Source organism: Heptranchias perlo, unplaced genomic scaffold (assembly GCF_035084215.1).
Source record: "Heptranchias perlo isolate sHepPer1 unplaced genomic scaffold, sHepPer1.hap1 HAP1_SCAFFOLD_1302, whole genome shotgun sequence".
Lineage (NCBI taxonomy): Eukaryota > Metazoa > Chordata > Chondrichthyes > Hexanchiformes > Hexanchidae > Heptranchias > Heptranchias perlo.
In genome coordinates this window covers 5,001-12,500 of record NW_027138540.1, presented here as the reverse complement: position 1 = coordinate 12,500, position 7,500 = coordinate 5,001, and positions in this window count along the sequence as shown.

The window sequence follows — 7,500 nt, the reverse complement described above, 5'->3', positions numbered from 1 at the left end:
GAGACCGACCGACTCCGCTTTACCCGCCGGAGCTAGAGTGGGGCAAGGGGCACGGTTGAGTACCGGAAGGATGACGTTCGCACACCGGGAAGTCGACTAGCGGGCCGCCGAAAGCGAGCTCGGGGCCCCGGTTTGTCCGTCCCACCCGGAGGCCCATATCTCCGGAAGGCACAGGCCGATTTCCACCGGGTATGGCTCGTTGTGTGCGGCCGGACCAGGCGCAGCGGACGGTACCGAGCACTCGGAGGTCGGGCGCTGCCCGCCGGAGGTACAGCGAAAGGCTGCAAACCACTTTCCGCCGCCTCCCTCCGCGGGCGTGAGACCGACGGTCGTCGGGTTTAGTTCCGCGGCTAGAGCAGGACGAGGGGCAGCGAACGGTACCGGAACGAACCCGGTCGCACACCGGGAAGTCGAGTGCCGGGTCTCGAAACGGAGCCGGGTCGGCCCAGTTTAAAACGGAGAAGAGAGTGCTGCCCTCTGCGGGTGAAAACATGGAAGTACGTTGGTTAATGATTTCCAGTTCACCCCGCTTGGTCAGGCCCACTCGGAGGCGGATAACTCCGGAACGCCGAGGCCGATTTCCTCCGGGTATGGCTCGTTGCGTGCGGCAGGAGGGAGGCGCAGCGTTCGGTACCGAGCACTCGGAGGTGCGGTGCTGCCCGCCGGAGTGACAGCGAAAGGCTGCGCACCCCTTTCCGCCTGCTAACTCGGCGTCCGTGAGACCGACCGACTCCGCTTTAGCACCGGAGCTAGAGTGGGGCAAGGGGCACCGAAGGGTACCGGAACGATGACGTTCGCACACCGGGAAGTCGAGTGCCGGGCCGCCGAAAGCGAGCAGGGTGCCACCGCTCGGGGCCCCGGTTTGTCCGTCCCACCCGGAGGCCCATATCTCCGGAAGGCACAGGCCGATTTCCTCCGGGTATGGCTCGTTGTGTGCGGCCGGACCAGGCGCAGCGGACGGTACCGAGCACTCGGAGGTCGGGCGCTGCCCGCCGGAGGTACAGCGAAAGGCTGCAAACCACTTTCCGCCGCCTCCCTCCGCGGGCGTGAGACCGACGGTCGTCGGGTTTAGTTCCGCGGCTAGAGCAGGACGAGGGGCAGCGAACGGTACCGGAACGAACCCGGTCGCACACCGGGAAGTCGAGTGCCGGGTCTCGAAACGGAGCCGGGTCGGCCCAGTTTTAAAACGGAGAAGAGAGTGCTGCCCTCTGCGGGTGAAAACATGGAAGTACGTTGGTTAATGATTTCCAGTTCACCCCGCTTGGTCAGGCCCACTCGGAGGCGGATAACTCCGGAACGCCGAGGCCGATTTCCTCCGGGTATGGCTCGTTGCGTGCGGCAGGAGGAGGCGCAGCGTTCGGTACCGAGCACTCGGAGGTGCGGTGCTGCCCCGCCGGAGTGACAGCGAAAGGCTGCGCACCCCCTTTCCGCCTGCTAACTCGGCGTCCGTGAGACCGACCGACTCCGCTTTAGCACCGGAGCTAGAGTGGGGCAAGGGGCACCGAAGGGTACCGGAACGATGACGTTCGCACACCGGGAAGTCGAGTGCCGGGCCGCCGAAAGCGAGCAGGGTGCCACCGCTCGGGGCCCCCGGTTTGTCCGTCCCACCCGGAGGCCCATATCTCCGGAAGGCACAGGCCGATTTCCTCCGGGTATGGCTCGTTGCGTGCGGCCGGACCAGGCGCAGCGGACGGTACCGAGCACTCGGAGGTCGGGCGCTGCCCGCCGGAGGTACAGCGAAAGGCTGCAAACCACTTTCCGCCGCCTCCCTCCGCGGGCGTGAGACCGACGGTCGTCGGGTTTGTTTCCGCGGCTAGAGCAGGACGAGGGGCAGCGAACGGTACCGGAAGGAACCCGGTCGCACACCGGGAAGTCGACTAGCGGGCCGCCGAAAGCGAGCACGGGGCCCCGGTTTGTCCGTCCCACCCGGAGGCCCATATCTCTGGAAGGCACAGGCCGATTTCCACCGGGTATGGCTCGTTGTGTGCGGCAGGACCAGGCGCAGCGGACGGTACCGAGCACTCGGAGGTCGGGCGCTGCCCGCCGGAGGTACAGCGAAAGGCTGCAAACCACTTTCCGCCACCTCCCTCCGCGGGCGTGAGACCGACGGTCGTCGGGTTTGTCTCCGCGGCTAGAGCAGGACGAGGGGCAGCGAACGGTACCGGAACGAACCCGGTCGCACACCGGGAAGTCGACCAGCGGGCCGCCGAAAGCGTGCTCGGGTCCCCGGTTTGTCTGTCCCACCCGGAGGCTGATATCTGAGGAAGTCCGAGGCCGATTTCCTCCGGCTAACTCGGCGGGCAATGTGTCCCCCCCCCACCATCTTCGGCTGATTACCGTGGCTGGACCGGATCAAGGAGCAACGGAACCGTGCCAGAACGACGTCGGTCGGACGGCGTGAACTGATAGTGCCGAGGCCGGAAACCGAGCCGGAAATGTGCACCGATTTATTGGTCCCACTCGCAGGCCCATATCTCCGGAAGGCCGAGGCCGATTTCCTCCGGGTATGGTTCGCTGCGTGCAGCCGGAAGGGGAGCAGCGGACGGCACTGAGCAGCCGGAGGTGCGGCGCTGCCCGCCGGAGCTGCAAGCGAAAGGCTGCGCACCGCTTTCCGCTGGCTAACTCGGCGGCCGTCAGGCCGACCGACTCCGCTTCAGCACGGGAGCTGGAGTCGGGCAAGGGGCACCGAAGGGTACCGGAAGGATCACGTTCGGACACCGGGAAGTCGAGTGCCGGGCCGCCGAAAGCGAGCTCGGGGGCCCCGGTTTGTCCGTCCCACCCGGAGGCCCATATCTCGAGAAGGCACAGGCCGATTTCCTCCGGGTTTGGCTCGCTGCGTGCGGCCGGACGAGGCGCAGCGAACGGTACCGAGCACTCGGAGGTGCGGCGCTGCCCGCCGGAGGTACAGCGAAAGGCTGCAAACCGCTTTCCGCCTCCTCTCCCCTCGGGCGTGAGACCGACGGTCGTCTGGTTTGCTTCCCGCGGCAAGAGCAGGACGAGGGGCACCGAGCGGTACCAGAACGAACCCGGTCGCACACCGGGATGTCGAGTGCCCGGCCCAAACCCGCTACCCCCCCCCCCCACCCGAAAGCGAGCCACGGTTTGTGGATTAAAAGTGAAGCGGCAAAGATTTGTAAAACAGCGTGAAATGATGACCAGAAGCCCAAAGTAATGGTGGGAATAAAAGTTCCGAAATGTGAAATGGTGAACCAGAAGTTGTGTGAACTGTTTAACCCAAAGTGGCAAAAATGGATTAAAAGGGGTGAAATGATCGACCGCAAAGCAGGGCAAGCATTAAACAAAAGCAGCAGCATTTTTTAAAAAGGGACAAATGGTTTACCAGAATCCCAAAAGAATGCTCAGAGACTTAAGTGCCAAAGGGGAAATGGTTAACCAGTAGCTGGGTGAACTGTTTAACCAAAAGTGGGAAAAAGGATTAAAAGGGGTGAAATGATTAACCAGAAGGCGAAAGCAATGTGCCGCGTCAAAGTCCTAAAGGGGAAAAGGTTGACCATAAAGCAGGGAAATGATTAAACCAAAGCAGAAAAATTCAGTAAAAAGGGGCAAATGGTTAACCAGAAGTTGGGTGAACTGCTTAACCAAAAGTGGGAAAGAGGATTAAAAGGGAGAAATGTTGAACCAGATGTCGAAAACAATGCGCGGCGATGAAGTCTGAAAGAGGAAAAGGTTGACCGCAAAGCAGGGAAAGGATTAAACAGAAGCAGCAATATCTTTTAAAAAGGGACAAATGGTGAACCAGAATCCCAAAAGAATGCTCAGAGACTTAAGTCCCAAAGGGGCAAATGGTTAACCAGAAGCTGGGTGAACTGTTTAACCAAAAGTGGGAAAAAGGATTAAAAGGGGTGAAATGATTAACCAGAAGGCGAAAGCAAAGTGCGGCGGCGAAGTCCTAAAGGAGAAAAGGTTGACCAGAAAGCAGGGAAACGATTAAACAAAAGCGGCAACATTTTTTAAAAAGTGGCAAATGGTTTAACCAGAATCCCAAAATAATGCTCAGAGACTTAAGTCCCAAAGGGGCAAATGGTTAACCAGAAGCTGGGTGAACTGTTTAACCAAAAGTGGGAAAAAGGATTAAAATGTTGTGAAATGATTAACCAGAAGGCGAAAGCAAAGTGCGGCGGCCGAAGTCCTAAAGGGGAAAAGGTTGACCATAAAGCAGGGAAATGATTAAACAAAAGCAGAAAAATTCAGTAAGAAGGGGCAAATGGTTAACCAGAAGCTGGTTGAACTGCTTAACCAAAAGTGGCAAAAAGGATTGAAAGGGGAGAAATGTTTAACCGGATGTCGTAAACAAGGTGCGGCGATGAAGTCGGAAAGAGGAAAAGGTTGACCAGAAAGCAGGGAAAGCATTAAACAAAAGCAGCAACATTTTTTAAAAAGTGGCAAATGGTTAACCAGAATCCCAAAAGAATGCTCAGAGACTTAAGTCCCAAAGGGGAAATGGTGAACCAGAAGCTGGGTGAACTGGTGAACCAAAAGTGGGAAAAAGGATTAAAAGGGGAGAAATGTTTAACCAGAAGGCAAAAGCAAAGTGCGGCGGCGAAGTCCAAAAGGGGAAAAGGTTGACAAGAAAGCAGGAAATGATTAAACCAAAGCGGAAAAATTCAGTAAAATGGGGCAAAATGGTTAACCAGAAGCTGGGTGAAATGGTTAACCAAAAGTGGCAAAAAAAGATTTAAAGGGGAAAAATGATTAACCAGAAGTCGACAACAATGCGCGGCGATGAAGTCTGAAAGGGGAAAAGGTTGACCACATAGCAGGGAAACGATTAAACAAAAGCGGCAAAATTTTTAAAAAAGTGGCAAATGATTAACCAGAATCCCAAAAGAATGCTCAGGGACTAAGTCCCAAAGGGGAAATGGTTAACCAGAAGCTGGGGGAAATGGTTAACCAAAAGTTGCAAAAATGATTAAAAGGGGTGAAATGATCAACCAGAAGTCGAAAATTATGTGCGGCGGTGAAGTCTGAAAGAGGGAAAGGTTGACCAGAAAGCATTAAACAAAAGTGGCAACATTTTAAAAAATTGGCAAATGGTTAACCAGAATCCCAAAAGAATGCTCAGAGACTAAGTCCCAAAGGGGAAATGGTTAACCAGAAGCTGGGGGAAATGGTTAACCAAAAGTTGCAAAAATGATTAAAAGGGGTGAAATGATTAACCAGGAGGCTAAAGCAATGTGCTGCGGTGAAGTCCTAAAGGGGAAAAGGTTGACCAGAAAGCAGGGAAAGCATTAAACAAAAGCGGCAACATTTTTTAAAAAGTGGCAAATGATTAACCAGAATCCCAAAAGAATGCTCAGAGACCAAGTCCCAAAGGGGAAATGGTTAACCAGAAGCTGGGGGAAATGGTTAACCAAAAGTTGCAAAAATGATTAAAAGGGGTGAAATGATTAACCAGGAGGCTGAAGCAATGTGCCGCGGTGAAGTCCTAAAGGGGAAAAGGTTGACCACAAAGCAGGGAAAGCATTAAACAAAAGCGGCAACATTTTTAAAAAAGTGGCAAATGATTAACCAGAATCCCAAAAGAATGCTCAGAGACTAAGTCCCAAAGGGGAAATGGTTAACCAGAAGCTGGGGGAAATGGTTAACCAAAAGTTGCAAAAATGATTAAAAGGGGTGAAATGATTAACCAGGAGGCTAAAGCAATGTGCCGCGGTGAAGTCTGAAAGAGGGAAAGGTTGACCAGAAAGCATTAAACAAAAGTGGCAACATTTTTAAAAAATTGGCAAATGATTAACCAGAATCCCAAAAGAATGCTCAGAGACTAAGTCCCAAAGGGGGAAATGGTTAACCAGAAGCTGGGGGAAATGGTTAACCAAAAGTTGCAAAAATGATTAAAAGGGGTGAAATGATTAACCAGGAGGCTGAAGCAATGTGCCGCGGTGAAGTCTGAAAGAGGGAAAGGTTGACCAGAAAGCATTAAACAAAAGTGGCAACATTTTTAAAAAAGTGGCAAATGATTAACCAGAATCCCAAAAGAATGCTCAGAGACCAAGTCCCAAAGGGGAAATGGTTAACCAGAAGCTGGGGGAAATGGTTAACCAAAAGTTGCAAAAATGATTAAAAGGGGTGAAATGATTAACCAGGAGGCTGAAGCAATGTGCCGCGGTGAAGTCTGAAAGAGGGAAAGGTTGACCAGAAAGCATTAAACAAAAGTGGCAACATTTTTTAAAAATTGGCAAATGATTAACCAGAATCCCAAAAGAATGCTCAGAGACCAAGTCCAAAGGGGAAATGGTTAACCAGAAGCTGGGGGAAATGGTTAACCAAAAGTTGCAAAAATGATTAAAAGGGGTGAAATGATTAACCAGGAGGCTGAAGCAATGTGCCGCGGTGAAGTCTGAAAGAGGGAAAGGTTGACCAGAAAGCATTAAACAAAAGTGGCAACATTTTTTAAAAATTGGCAAATGGTTAACCAGAATCCCAAAAGAATGCTCACAGACTAAGTCCCAAAGGGGAAATGGTTAACCAGAAGCTGGGTGAAATGGTTAACCAAAAGTTACAAAAATGATTAAAAGGGGTGAAATGATCAACCAGAAGTCGAAAACAATGTGCGGCGATGAAGTCCTAAGGTGGAAAAGTTACCCAGAAGGCAGGGAAATGATCAAACGAAAGCAGCCAAAAAATTATTAAAAGAGGGGAACTGATGAACCAAAAGATGAGAAACGGCCCGCAGAGACTAAGTCCAAAACGGGAACTGGTGAACCGGAAATGATTAACCAAAAACTAAGTCCGAAGAGGGAACTGGTAAACCAGAACTGAGTAACCAGATTTTTAAAATTAATTATAAATGGGGAAACGATTGAGCAAAAGGCGGAAATTAAGTCACAGGGACCAGGTCCGAAAGGGCAAGAGGTTACCCCGTAGGGGGCATTCGTCAACTCAATCTGAAAATTTTGGAGGCAAATCTGACCAAAATGCGGAAATCGGACCACACCGCGAGGGGCGCCATTCGACGGGGCAGGGGTAGACGCGTCGAACGGTGCCTGAAGGTCCCGGCTGCGACACGTGAGTCCGGAGATATGGCCAGTCAAAGTCTGATGGGAGGTACCGAAGCCGAAAAATCGAAACGCGTTTGCGGCGATTCGGTGTCAGAAAGTCGGTCACGAATTCAAATTCGTCCCGCTGATTCGCCAATTGCCAGCCGGTTCCGGGGGGATTGGCGGGGTACCTGCAAGGATAGTAAGAGGTGGCATGTCGAGACTTAGCCTGTTTACCAGACTTGTGTCCAGCGCCTCCAGGTCTGCAGAGACCGACCCGGGCTGCCGCCCAACCGACTTTTAAGCCTTTTGGGAGTGGGAATTTTTCCATTTTTCCCCATTTTTCGGGTTTTTTGGTCGGGCTTGAAAACGGCGGCCCCGAGGCCTCCCGGGGCTGGCGGGCTTCGGCTCCCTTGCGAGAGGGTCCGAATTCCACCCGTTTAAGCCCAGAAAGGAGTTCGGAAGTCAGTCGGTCGAGGGAACCCCTTCGGAAGTCCGACGG